We start from the raw sequence: 12,796 nt of genomic DNA, 5'->3' as shown, positions 1-12,796 counted from the left end.
AGCTTGACCCTTCAATTAGAAGATGAACAGAGCATTTCTATTGGTCAGCGCTAGAGGCGTCTTCTCTTCCCTACGTTTGATAGGATAACTATAACAACTGAAAACGCGCTCTACAGGCTGTATGTAAACAAGAAGTCTCCAGTGCTATGTTCTCCCCGAACTGGGCGGGCCGCCATGTTTCATGTGATTTAGTCAATGAAACACAGGTAATGAGCTCCGGGAAAATGGACGTTGCTTAGCAGACAGATGTGGTTTACTGACTTTCCAGAGCCTAGTAAGGGGCGGTAAACTGTGTGATGTCAGTGTGACGGAAGTGCTCCAGGCAGTCAGTCCAGGGAGTCCTGGCCCGGCTATAGCTTCTCTTATCAGGTGCGTATCAGCGGCTCACTCTCCCCTCTGCATGTGTAGAATGGAGCTGCTGCATACCTGCAACGCCATGTTGGGCTCACAGGCTTCTATGTGCTTGTCCATGTTAAGAACAGGGGGTTGGTCATGTTTCCTCCGCTGGCACTGGTCATGTTCTCCGTGTGTGCACATTTGTAGCAATGTAGACAAGATACATTGTAGTCTGTACAAGTAATATTGCATTATGTCAAAGGTGCGCTCATGGTGGTACTAAAAGTCCCAGCAGGCACTGTAGGGACTTGTAAGGCACAGCTGCTGTAGCAGAGTGTCAGTGCACTGTCATAACAGTGCTGGCACCAGCACAGGGGGCACAGCCGCATGCTTGCATAATGGAGATTTAGCTTGGCAGGGCCTGATCATTGGCAGTGCCATGTGTTTGCTTGCTGTGCATGATCAATGTAACACGTCCTAGTCAAGGTCAGGGTATGATGTTGCAACTGTCAGAAGGCAGAGAGGTCACTCGCAGACAGTTCCTAAAATAAACCTGCACTGATGCTCAGGCAGTAAGTCATGCCAAGCCCAGCCTCTCCGGTAAAGGGACAGAGTGTCGCCTGACCAGAGGTGCCACACACAATTAAAGGTCAACCATAGTCATCAGAATCTAAAATAGAAAATGGGGTATCACGTTCAAGGAGTGTTGGGTTAAAGTGACCCTGTCGCTGCATTAAAAAACATCAAGCCATTGACATCCTGTGAAAGGAGAAATGTTAGACCTGATTCACACAAATTGTGCCATCTGCGGCATAAATCCACAGAATTCCTGGGACTGGACCGACATGTGGATAGTTGCAGATGCTGAGCCTGTACAAAGCCATGACAGGCGGAGAGATGATCGCCCCCCTGGACGCGAGCTTTCTGCATCCGCAGCACACCTGGAAGGGTTGGATAGCTGTGGTGTAACAGTAATTTTACGCAGGCTGCCTTTGGTTTAATTTTTAGCTGTAGCAACAGGGTCGCTCTAAAAAAAGCCGCGCTAAGGAAGGAAGATTTAAGCTGGCCATACACCTATAGATTATCTGCAGATTTTTTATGGTCAGATGGAAAAAGTGCAACAGATTCCTCCATCTACACTAAACTGTGTGGATGGAGGAATCTCCTGTTGGGCCAAGCAAGTCAAGTATCTTGATAAGTCTGCTCCGCTGGCTCTCAAAGTACCTGAACAATGCCTGCATCCAATCGGATTATTCAGGTATTTTGACAGCCAGCGGGGCCGACTAGCAAGATACTGAAGCTTGGCCCAGTGGGGGATTCCTCCATCCACACAGTTTAGTGTAGATGGAGGAATCTGTTGCACTTTTTCCATCTGACCATAGAAACTCTGCAGATAATCTATAGATGTATGGCCAGCTTTAGTCAGGGATAACGGGAGGCTATATAGACTATTACTTAAAAAAAAAGGGTGGAAGTTGGGCCAAACCAGCTCCACCCAGGGCCGGATTCTTCTCAAGGCCACTGAGGCCCGGCCTTGGGGCGGCAGGGCGCGGAGAAGGGCGGCAGGGCGCAGAGGGGCGGCAGCGGTGTCCTTGTGAGGAAGTTGCGGGCGCCGGGCGGTAAGTTGCCCTCTCTACATTTAGTCCTGCTTTGCACAAGCAGGACTAAATGTAGAGTGAGGGAAGCCGATTGTTCGTTTACAAGTGATCTCGGCGATGTCGCCAAGATCACATGTAAAAAGTCTGCAGCCTGTCCTCCTCCCCTCCCCACCCCCCTGCACCTACCTCTCTCCTTGTTCGCTCCGTCCTCCGCCGCCTAGTCTGTCTCCTCACTGGCAGCCAATGCAGTGAGCAGAGCGGCAGGGTTAATAGTAACCCTGCCGCTCCTATAAAAAAACGAAGAAATAATTAAATTAAAAGTGATAAAAAAGTTAAAAAAATAAACAACAATAAAAAATTGAAATTAGCCCTGCCGCCCGGTTGCCATTCTCCATTGATGGAAAGGGGCGGGGGGGATATTGCGGAACCTGGCCTTGGGGCAGCAGGGAGAGTAAATCCGGCCCTGGCTCCACTCCAAACATTTTATGATATATATCAGGGAAGGGTTAGGCCCCTGTCAGTTTTTTTCAGGAGGACCCGCTCAGATGCCCATTGCTAGTTTATGGGCAGTCGGCTCTAAACAGATATGCATCCTTTTACCCCTGGCTCCGGCCAAGTCCGGAAAAACAAACTGAACAGTGTTCCATTGCAACGGACCTGAGCTCGCTGGATCGGGGATGATCTGATGTAAATGGACACATTTCCTTTGTCATCCGATTCCCCATAGTGAGGTCCAGTCATTTCACTTTTAATCAGGACGGACACGGATGTCACAGCGGCTGCTCTGATCAGGAGGGAACCCATGATCAGCCCGTGTGAAAGGGGCCTTAGAGCTTCATCAGGAGTTTTTTTTTTTTTTTGTCTCTATTTTTACTGGAGATTTGTCCTCGCTTCCATTTAGAATAGGGAATGATGGTAAATATCTCCAATAAGGGTAAGACAAAATCATGTTTTTTAGTAGGGTGGCTAAGGGTTAGGACTTCTATGAAAGTATTGTTTTGTTGCTATCCTAAGCTGATGTGAGCCCCAGTCTCCATTTCATACACTGGTTCACAGAGATGGAAAATGAGTCAAAATCTCCCCAGTGGGGTCATAGACAGGAATTCAGGGAAAAGCTCCAAAGTATATTTCTGCCAGTCAGTGCTAACCTTGGCATCTCTGCCACTCAGATCACTACGGCAGATCTGGCAGCTCCACATGTGCCCATTAGGCAGCGGTAGAATAATTTACATTACGCTACACAACGCACATGCATTATAGCACGTAACGTAAGGTGCATTGAACACACTACATCGGGCTGGTATTAGTGGCCTATAGGGCTGGGTTCATGCTTTTTAGCTGTGTTTAAACACCTTCGTTTGGTTAGGCAGCCTATTCATTTGAATAGTCTCCAATGCACCAAGAAAGGGGCATGCACTATTTTTTTGTAATGCAGAGCATCACCGCAACCCAAAGTAGTTTGGCACCAACATAGGTGCGCTGGTAAACTGTGTTGGGGTGCATTAAGACTGAAAGAATTCCACTTTAACTGGCTCAAGTCCAAACTTTCTTTCAACCTTGTGTGACACCATATACAATCTCCTGCATCTCTCAGCTGATTACTTTCCTGATCAGACTCTCCATTCCACAGTCATTCCTGTCAATGTGTCACCTTGTCTTATCACACTCTCCATTCTCCTCCTGTCAATGTGTCTTTTCTTTGTGTGATCAGTGTCCACATTCTCCTGTTAGTGTCTTCTACTGGTCAGACTCCCCATTCGGCTGTTAGTCTTGTAAATGTGTCTTCTCCTGGTCTCATCAGACTCCCCATTCTCCTGTCAGTGTGTCTTCTCCTGGTCCGATCAGGCTCCCCATTCTCCTTTCAGTGTGTCTTCTCCTGGTCCGATCAGGCTCCCCATTCTCCTTTCAGTGTGTCTTCTCCTGGTCCGATCAGGCTCCCCATTCTCCTGTCAGTGTGTCTTCTCTTGGTCCGATCAGACTCCCCATTCTCCTGTCAGTGTGTCTTCTCTTGGTCCGATCAGACTCCCCATTCTCCTGTCAGTGTGTCTTCTCCTGGTCCGATCAGACTCCCCATTCTCCTGTCAGTGTGTCTTCTCCTCGTCCGATCAGACTCCCCATTCTCCTGTCAGTGTGTCTTCTCCTGGTCCGATGATCCGATCAGACTCCCCATTCTCCTGTCAATGTGTCGTCTTGTGGACTGACAGCTGCCATGCAGCAGAGGATGAGTGTGCTGGGATCTGCTGCTGGGGCTGAGTGCAGGAAACCAGCTATGGCATGTGTGTGACTCTGGTTGGCTGTTGGTGTGGATGCGCTCTGTAGGAGGGAGGGGGGCAGGCACCATTTCGTGTCCTGTGTCCAGAGGGACTGCATAGGTGGTGTATGTACCGTGTAATGAAGGAATGATGTACACAGCCAGCGATCCCTGCGCTGGCCCCTCGTATTTGCTTGGCTGGATGCCTGGCAGTGAACAGGTTAACACATTAGTCATCTGTCAGAGGAGGGGGAGAGTGTACGTGCACTAAAAGCCTGGCCTCCTCTGGGAAGGGGGAGATCACATGGCATCTGGGCCACGCCCACCCCCATTGATGAAATGCCGAGCTTTCACCCCTACCCAGCGCATCTAAAGAGGTGGCGTTGTACAGAGAAGGGGCACCTAGTGGAGGCGGCTGGTTGAAGTAATTCGTGCTCCTAACTTTCCGTGTGCCAGCACATTCGCTGGGGAGCAGACCGCCCCTCTACTCTACAGTCCAGGAATTTGTCTGCTTACCTCCCTGTTTGGGAGCTGACATTGCTGCCCCTGGCTCATTGATTTACACCTCTCACAAGTGTCACTAGTACCAGTCTCGCCAACGATCATCTTCTTCAACAAAGATGTCTACATATGGGAAAGGTAAGGAGATCTGTGTGATTATATGAATGGATCTCTCTGTGCATTTTCCATGGACTGACACATTGCAGAGCATTGCTGCCCTCTGGTAGACGATGGGTTAACGGGACATCTTTTAACCCCTGGGTGTCCGTGCAGCGATCGGTATGTGTTCCGTTCGTTATGTGTAGATGGTGCTCGCAGGGATCCCCCGTGGTAGGTGGTGGTCGGATCGAAGCCGATGATGTGGGTGAGGTGTGTACGTGGTCGGAGTCCCTGATTCCCAGCTCGTGAAATAGCAGGAACTAGTTCCCGGGAGCTGGAGGTCATAGCAGGAGCACCGGGACTGCTGCATTGCTACATTGTATCCAGGCATGTCAGCATACACGACCGTCTATGTGTGCTGCAGGAGGACATCCAGCACTGGGTGCCATCAGCACCCCCCAATCACTGCCCCCATCACCCCATAACAGTCCACATGCCAGACCTGTCATGGTAAGCCATTGATCATTGTTACTGTCATCTAGAAGGCCAGTAGAACCATGTGCATAGGAGGGGGAGCAGTCATGTCCTTGTCTCTGTGGAGTGTTATAATACATCGGTGTGAAAAATAGTGTCAGGAAGGGGCAGATGTACAGGGGCCCTATGGCATCTGGGGCCACATTTATTCTAGATGTGGGTTAGTCTGGTGCTGGGACCTGCTGTCATGTACACACGTATGGTGAGAAGTGATGGGCAATCTTCATGATGATCTGCTTATGATGTTGGTGTTATGGTAGAGAAGCTTCTTTATTACATACCTGATTTGGCACCGAGGCGTGCAGACTTCCTTCTATTTCCGATTGGCACCATTTACGCTGGAAGTGAGTGATCGTTGTTGTATAATTATGTACCACGAGAGTGTTCTGGGTATTGCGCTCCCATCTGCATCCAACGGTTTATCTGTGTAGCTTTGTAGCCATCTGTACACATTAATCAGTATTGTTACCTGGGCAGTCGTTTAAATGGGGGGACTCAAAGTATTCTGGTACAGAGGCCCCTTTTGTGACCGTCTGCCCCGGAGCCTGGTAGCCTATACTATAGGGGTGGAAACATTATTATGGAATTCGGGAGCCAGTAAGGCAGGAGTTTTTAGGAGCCAGGTCCATTGACAACAACTAAAGAAAGCCTCAAGGGTTAGATGCCGGCTGTCATTTTTAATGAGAATTGGCTACCTGGCTCCTCTAAGTCCAGCCCTGCTATACTGATGACTTGTAGATATGACTATAATGATGCCTTGTAGGTAGGATCTGTATCTGTGGACCACTAGAGTGAGGACACAGTATTTTGTGATGGAACGTGTGTATTATATTATTAAAATGATCAGATGCTATAATTAATATAGTAGAGGTCACCTTGTCTGTGACCTTGTACTCTTAAATAGTCCTTCAGCTTCTCTGTGATTTCCGATGTCTTTTTTTGTGTGTGTCTTAGTTGATTGTATGTGTAGTGCACAGAAAGGATACAAGAAATCGAGTGTTACACTAGTCCATCATTAAGGGCAGATTCTCATCTATGCAGTTTTTGGCGTTGAATTAACATGCGTTGCAATAAGGCAGTCCATGTAACAAACAGGCTTGCTTAGCATGACACAATGCATAGACAAACAATGCACAAGCCTTTTTTTTCCACTGCAGCACACGACGATGCATGGTATGTGAGTCAGGGGTGTGTTTGCATTGTGCGTTGGGGTGCAGAGCAACGTAGTTGGCCGGTCTGAATGGGACTTAAAGAAAATGCTTGGTGAAAAAAACCGTAGATTGCCAACGTGTATCTTTTGCGGAGATGAATCTGCATAATTGCTCAGTTTTCTGTGGCTTCAGTAGTTTTAGCCATTGACCCAGCTAATGCAGATGGCAAGTGAAGTCCGAATTCTTGATCTGCATACCTGTCAGTGGCACAGAAAGTATTGGTCTGAAATGACAGCTAGGCTACTAGCATTTTCTGGTGCCTGCATTTTTCTTATAAGGTACACCGTGATAATGGATGGCCATCAGAAATCCTGTGATGCTTGTATGTACATACACACCTATGTTTAGAAAACGTGTGGATGGTTGTTTGCCGGGGCTAGCTCTCTGCATAAGGCTTAGCTGTACTTTTTCTCTTTTGCCATTCATCCATCAGCTACATAAGTACCAGCAAATAGACATTTATATAGTTAGTTGTTAGGAGGTGATTTGCCGGCCTCAAGACCTTTTGTCTTCTGCACACGCCAATGATGGAATCTGCTTCCTTCCTCCCTCAATGACACTAAAGATTGTGTCTGAGTTATACGAAGGGTTTCCTCTGTACTGGTGCCACCACTAGGCATTCTCTTGCACTTTTCTCATATCCTATAAACATGATTGACATTGAACAGTGAAGTATTATTCCGAGTCATCCATATGATGATTGGGAGAGGGTCTCCACAGTCAGTGATATGTTGCCTTCATCATCACTTGCTGATGAAATATGGTATCGCAGCTTGTTCGTTTAAACAAAACCTGGCAAAGATGAAGGCTGCCCTTGCTGACCTCGTTTTGTAATTGCTACTTGTTCAGCTATTATGTTGACCTGTAATTTTGTATACTTTAGGTTTAGGTAGGTTTAGTTTAGGTAAGTTTATAACCAATTCGCAGAGCCATTCACCCTACTAATGTCGTTGAATGTTCGGACTTTGTGAATGGATGCACAAAATGAATGTTCTTTGTATATTTTCTTTACAAGTCCAATGTAATTTCGAATGTCCTTATGTAATACTGCATTATGACCACTAGATGGACCCAAGGAGCATACTTAAAAAAACGACTTTTCTATGCTCTTGAGCTCCATCTGGTGGCCATAATGTATTTTACAATAGGACAGTCGAATTGGAGAGAAAATGTACCAAGAACTTTGGTTCAGGCTTTATTCACACAGAACGAATGTTCATAGTTTCACAGGGCGAATGGCCCTGCAAATTGTTTATAAATACACCCTTAAGTCTCTGATCCAAAATGAGTATGCAAATCATGAATGTCAGGTTAAAGTCGGACATCATTATCTGCATGCAGGTACTTTGTAAGTCATTCAAAGTATTGAAGCCATTGGATCAGCATAAGAGCAGGGCATCTAACATTTTAGGAGAGGAACCAGTAATGGGACTATTGTATGTTGTAGCAAGGATCTTGCAGCTATTGGCAAAAGTTGTGGAAGGTGTAGAGAAGCGGTAGGTAACCATGAGGCATTGCAAGACTGACAGCCACAGGCATGACGAGTTTTGTCAGAGCTGGAATGCCGAAGTTTCCTACCTCTGGTGTAGAGTATTCGGTGTTACTGTACAAACGTGTCAAATTGTTTTCCCTTTCGAAGGCTAACTGCATTCAGAATGTTGCATATTGGGTTCTATGTTGGCTTCTATATATATGGAGATACTTCTGGCCAGATAATTCCACCAAAATTCCCAGTTCTGCTTTACTAACGCAGCTTGTACGCATTCGAATGATGGTCTTCGAATGCCCGTGTGGTTTCTCATTGATGTAAAAAAAATAATAATGTGGAGAATCCAAGTTCCATGGAGTCATAGAGAGACTTCTTCATTATGGCCCTACAGGGAAGGGGGGGGGGGGGGGCACAGGCTAGTGTGGAGAAATCTTACCATTGGAGGCACGTACAGAAAAAGCTAATGGTTAAATCAATCTATTGATGCTGACATCAATTTTGAGGGTCGTTTTCTTGTAATAAAGCCCGTTATTTAGATAATTAAGCTGAATGTTGCATGTACCTGGGGGTGGGATGGCAATGCAGTTTATTACACTTTCGTTTTTAAACTTTATTTTTTTGCTATAACAAGAGGGTTTATAGGCCCCCTATGTAGTAGCACATTGAAAGTGACGGGTTTTCTTTAAGGAGACATCAAGGGTATGTTAGATCCCTAATGTCACCTCTGCACTCTGTTGAAACTGACTGAGCACAGACCTTGCTCGATTAGGCTTTTCTCTGGCCACTGCAAAAGGTTTGGCAGCCCCATCACACCCTGGCCACTGCTACGGTATTTGGGTACCGTCGTGTTTCGCTGCTAATTAGCTGATCTCCGCAGCTCTTTATCCTGACACCCTCCATGGGGGTCCTGAGCACCCAGGGGGGTTCAGGCAGGAGGAGTGACATCTCCCCCCAGCATGTAGAAGTGAACCACTGCTACAGAAAAGCTGGCAGCTGGGACTAAAAAGCTATCCAAGTCATAGCAGTCGGGTCTGTTTACATGCTGGTGGTGCTGCTGCCAATGTAATAGCTGTGCAGCAGCAACTGGATTACAGCTAAAGTTTAATTGTATTTATCTGCCTTCCCCTAAATAAATAAACCTTCCAGTTTTAATGACATACCTTATTTTAGAGCCTGTAATCTCCTTACTGGGTCTCTCTGCTTTCTAAGCAATGCAGGCTGATGATGACTAGTGGGAGGGGCTGGCACGGTGCTATATGTGGCTGCTGAAAACATTGCAGCATCCTGTCTCCGTACTCTTCTCAAGATCCCACAGCCATGCAAGCAGTGGCCTGGCTCCTTGGAGGAGTTATGCATATATCAAAATACTTTAATGGATGGGTGTCAGTCTGGAGGAGTGTAGTATACCAGTAAGTCCCCCTGCACTCCTTGCAGCGTCTCAGACCAAATCACAATGGTGGTCTGGCGGAGTGGGCATTCTTGGGCAGACTGCATCTGCAAGCAAGACCACCCTAGGTACATACATGATACAGAACCTCTATGATTTGAAAGAACATAAGTCCAACTAATAAAAGTGGTGGCTAGATGTGAAGAGCTATATGATGCTGAATGACCTCCATCCAGGAAATATGGAAATTCTGCTGCCTCGAATGTACATTGTGAGAAGCTCACAGTGTGCAGTGCTATCAGAGTAAGGCCTCGTTCACACCTGAACGTTTTGTAGCGCGTTCTACGCTCGACGAACACTTTACAAAACGCTCAAACATCTAAATCCCATTGTATTCAATGGGTCTGGTTCCCACCTTGGCGTATTTCAGCCCGTCCCTAACGCGCTACAAAACGGCCCACGCCTGAAAAGGTACATGTACTACTTTGGGCCGTTTTTGTTGCGTGTTTCCATTGGGATACAGCCAAGTAGCCCTCGGAAACGCACGTTTGGCGCGGAATTTTTTTACTGCGAATCGCGACAGACGCGCATATGCAATACGCCTAGGTGTGAACCAGGCCTAAGCAATCTTGGTACAGGAGAGGAGCAGTACAATGATAGAAGACTGAAGGCAAGTCAGAGTCCAGCTGAAATGCATATAGACATAAATGAGAAAGGTGTCACGTAGCCTGGGATCAAAGCTGTGAGTAAAGTGTGTGTGGTGTGTTTTTTTTTTTAGTCCTTCATCACATACTTGTAAGATGTTATTTCTCAGCACATCCGCTTTCTAACAGTCTAATGAGGATCTTCCACAGACAGACCTCAGTGACCGATGATTTATGCTGGTTTCACAAGCTGTACTTTTATTAATGGTAAAATATAGATGATGATTGAACTGAGGCTCAGTATGGTAAGTGTAACGTGGGGAGCCTTCCATTAAGCAGGAAAAGAGATATTGCAGTTTTGATGAAGAAATCTGCTAATGTTTCATTGCCCAAGGTAAGCTTCTTATTAAACCCGAGGCCAGCAACAGTCTCGGGGATTATTTATCACTGTCTTTCAAATGCAAAACTCTGGAAAAGGAAAATAACAATGCTAGCTTTGCAAGGCAATCCAATTGAATTGCCATAAGTGGGATTTGCTTAAATGATCATGTCGTGTCTGTGTGCTGCACGAGTACGATAATTTTAAAGAAGAACTCTGGGCAAACATTTTCGTAACCCCTGCGGTGCAGTCTCTCCCACACTGCAAGGGTCAAGTGCTTGTCCTTGGAGACAGCTAGCTTTTATCATCACTGGGGGAATGCTCCAACAGCCAGCCAGATGCAAGGTTTGGGTGAGTATAACGTTAGAAAGACCAAAATGAGCACTTAACCCTTTGCAGTTCTAGGGGAGCCCTACTGCCAGGCTTAAAAGAGAACTATGGGGTAACCTTTTTTTATCCCATAGTTCTCTTTAGGGTCACGGGAGGACATATACTAACCTCCTCCTGTGACCCAAAGCTCAGTATATAGCAGGCTATTGCCCGCGATATACTGAGAGCGCCACAGCCAGGCCAGATCCCGACAATACTGTCGAGATCCACCCAGCTGGCTGATTGACGGCGGGCTCTGCCTATCTAGAGACCAAGCCAGCTGTTCCCTCTCCCTCCCCATCGGTTCCTTCAGGCCCCGTTCCCACTGCGCGATATGCAAATCGCGCGTTTGTCGCGCGATTTGCATATTGCGCGACATCGCGAGATTTGCCGCGCGATGTCGCGTTCAAGCTTGCATTGAGCAAGCTTGAATCGCGGCTAAATCCGCTGCAAAAAGGGTCCTGCTGTAGCGACACACGACCCGCGACAGCAGGACCCTTTGCCCCATTGGATTGCATTGGAGCGCGATATCGCGCGGTAATTTGCCGCGATATCGCGTGAATTACCGCGCGATAAATCGCTCAATGTGAACGGGGTCTCAGTCAGCGCTGGAGGATCAGATCCTGGGTAGTGAGATGTATGTGTGGTACAGTACAGATCTCCATAGGGACACGGATCCTGGGTAGTGAGATTTATGTGTGGTACAGTACAGATCTCCATGGGGACATGGATCCTGGGTAGTGAGATGTATGTGTGGTACAGTACAGATGTCCATGGTGACACGGATCCTGGGTAGTGAGATGTATGTGTGGTACAGTACAGATCTCCATGGTGACACAGATCCTGGGGAGTGAGATGTATGTGTGGTACAGTACAGATCTCCATAGGGACACGGATCCTGGGTAGTGAGATGTATGTGTGGTACAGTACAGATCTCCATGGTGACACGGATCTTGGGTGGTGAGATGTATGTGTGGTAGAGTACAGATCTACATGGTGACACAGATCCTGGGGAGTGAGATGTATGTGTGGTTCAGTACAGATCTCCATAGGGACACGGATCCTGGGTACTGAGATGTATGTGTGGTTCAGTACAGATCTCCATAGGGACACGGATCCTGGGTACTGAGATGTATGTGTGGTTCAGTACAGATCTCCATAGGGACACGGATCCTGGGTACTGAGATGTATGTGTGGTTCAGTACAGATCTCCATAGGGACACGGATCCTGGGTACTGAGATGTATGTGTGGTTCAGTACAGATCTCCATAGGGACACGGATCCTGGGTACTGAGATGTATGTGTGGTTCAGTACAGATCTCCATAGGGACACGGATCCTGGGTACTGAGATGTATGTGTGGTTCAGTACAGATCTCCATAGGGACACGGATCCTGGGTACTGAGATGTATGTGTGGTTCAGTACAGATCTCCATAGGGACACGGATCCTGGGTACTGAGATGTATGTGTGGTTCAGTACAGATCTCCATAGGGACACGGATCCTGGGTACTGAGATGTATGTGTGGTTCAGTACAGATCTCCATAGGGACACGGATCCTGGGTACTGAGATGTATGTGTGGTTCAGTACAGATCTCCATAGGGACACGGATCCTGGGTACTGAGATGTATGTGTGGTTCAGTACAGATCTCCATAGGGACACGGATCCTGGGTACTGAGATGTATGTGTGGTTCAGTACAGATCTCCATAGGGACACGGATCCTGGGTACTGAGATGTATGTGTGGTTCAGTACAGATCTCCATAGGGACACGGATCCTGGGTACTGAGATGTATGTGTGGTTCAGTACAGATCTCCATAGGGACACGGATCCTGGGTACTGAGATGTATGTGTGGTTCAGTACAGATCTCCATAGGGACACGGATCCTGGGTACTGAGATGTATGTGTGGTTCAGTACAGATCTCCATAGGGACACGGATCCTGGGTACTGAGATGTATGTGTGGTTCAGTACAGATCTCCATAGGGACACGGATC

At 47.2% G+C, this 12,796-nt stretch overlaps 1 protein-coding gene across 1 annotated transcript in view; it reads left to right on the top strand.

The window, feature by feature from the left end:
• The first annotated feature begins 242 nt into the window (after positions 1 to 242).
• Positions 243 to 12,796, top strand: part of UGP2 (UDP-glucose pyrophosphorylase 2) — a 95,306-nt gene continuing 82,752 nt past the window's right edge. Inside the window, exon 1 of the mRNA XM_018555957.1 lies at positions 243 to 369. The gene's annotated coding sequence lies outside the window, so the exon portion shown is untranslated. The remainder of the gene's footprint in view (positions 370 to 12,796) is intronic.

The sequence above is a fragment of the Nanorana parkeri genome, unplaced genomic scaffold (assembly GCF_000935625.1).
Source record: "Nanorana parkeri isolate BGI_ZX_2015 unplaced genomic scaffold, ASM93562v1 scaffold11, whole genome shotgun sequence".
NCBI lineage: Eukaryota > Metazoa > Chordata > Amphibia > Anura > Dicroglossidae > Nanorana > Nanorana parkeri.
Note: the sequence above shows the minus strand (reverse complement) of the source record. Positions and strands in the feature narration are given on the sequence as shown.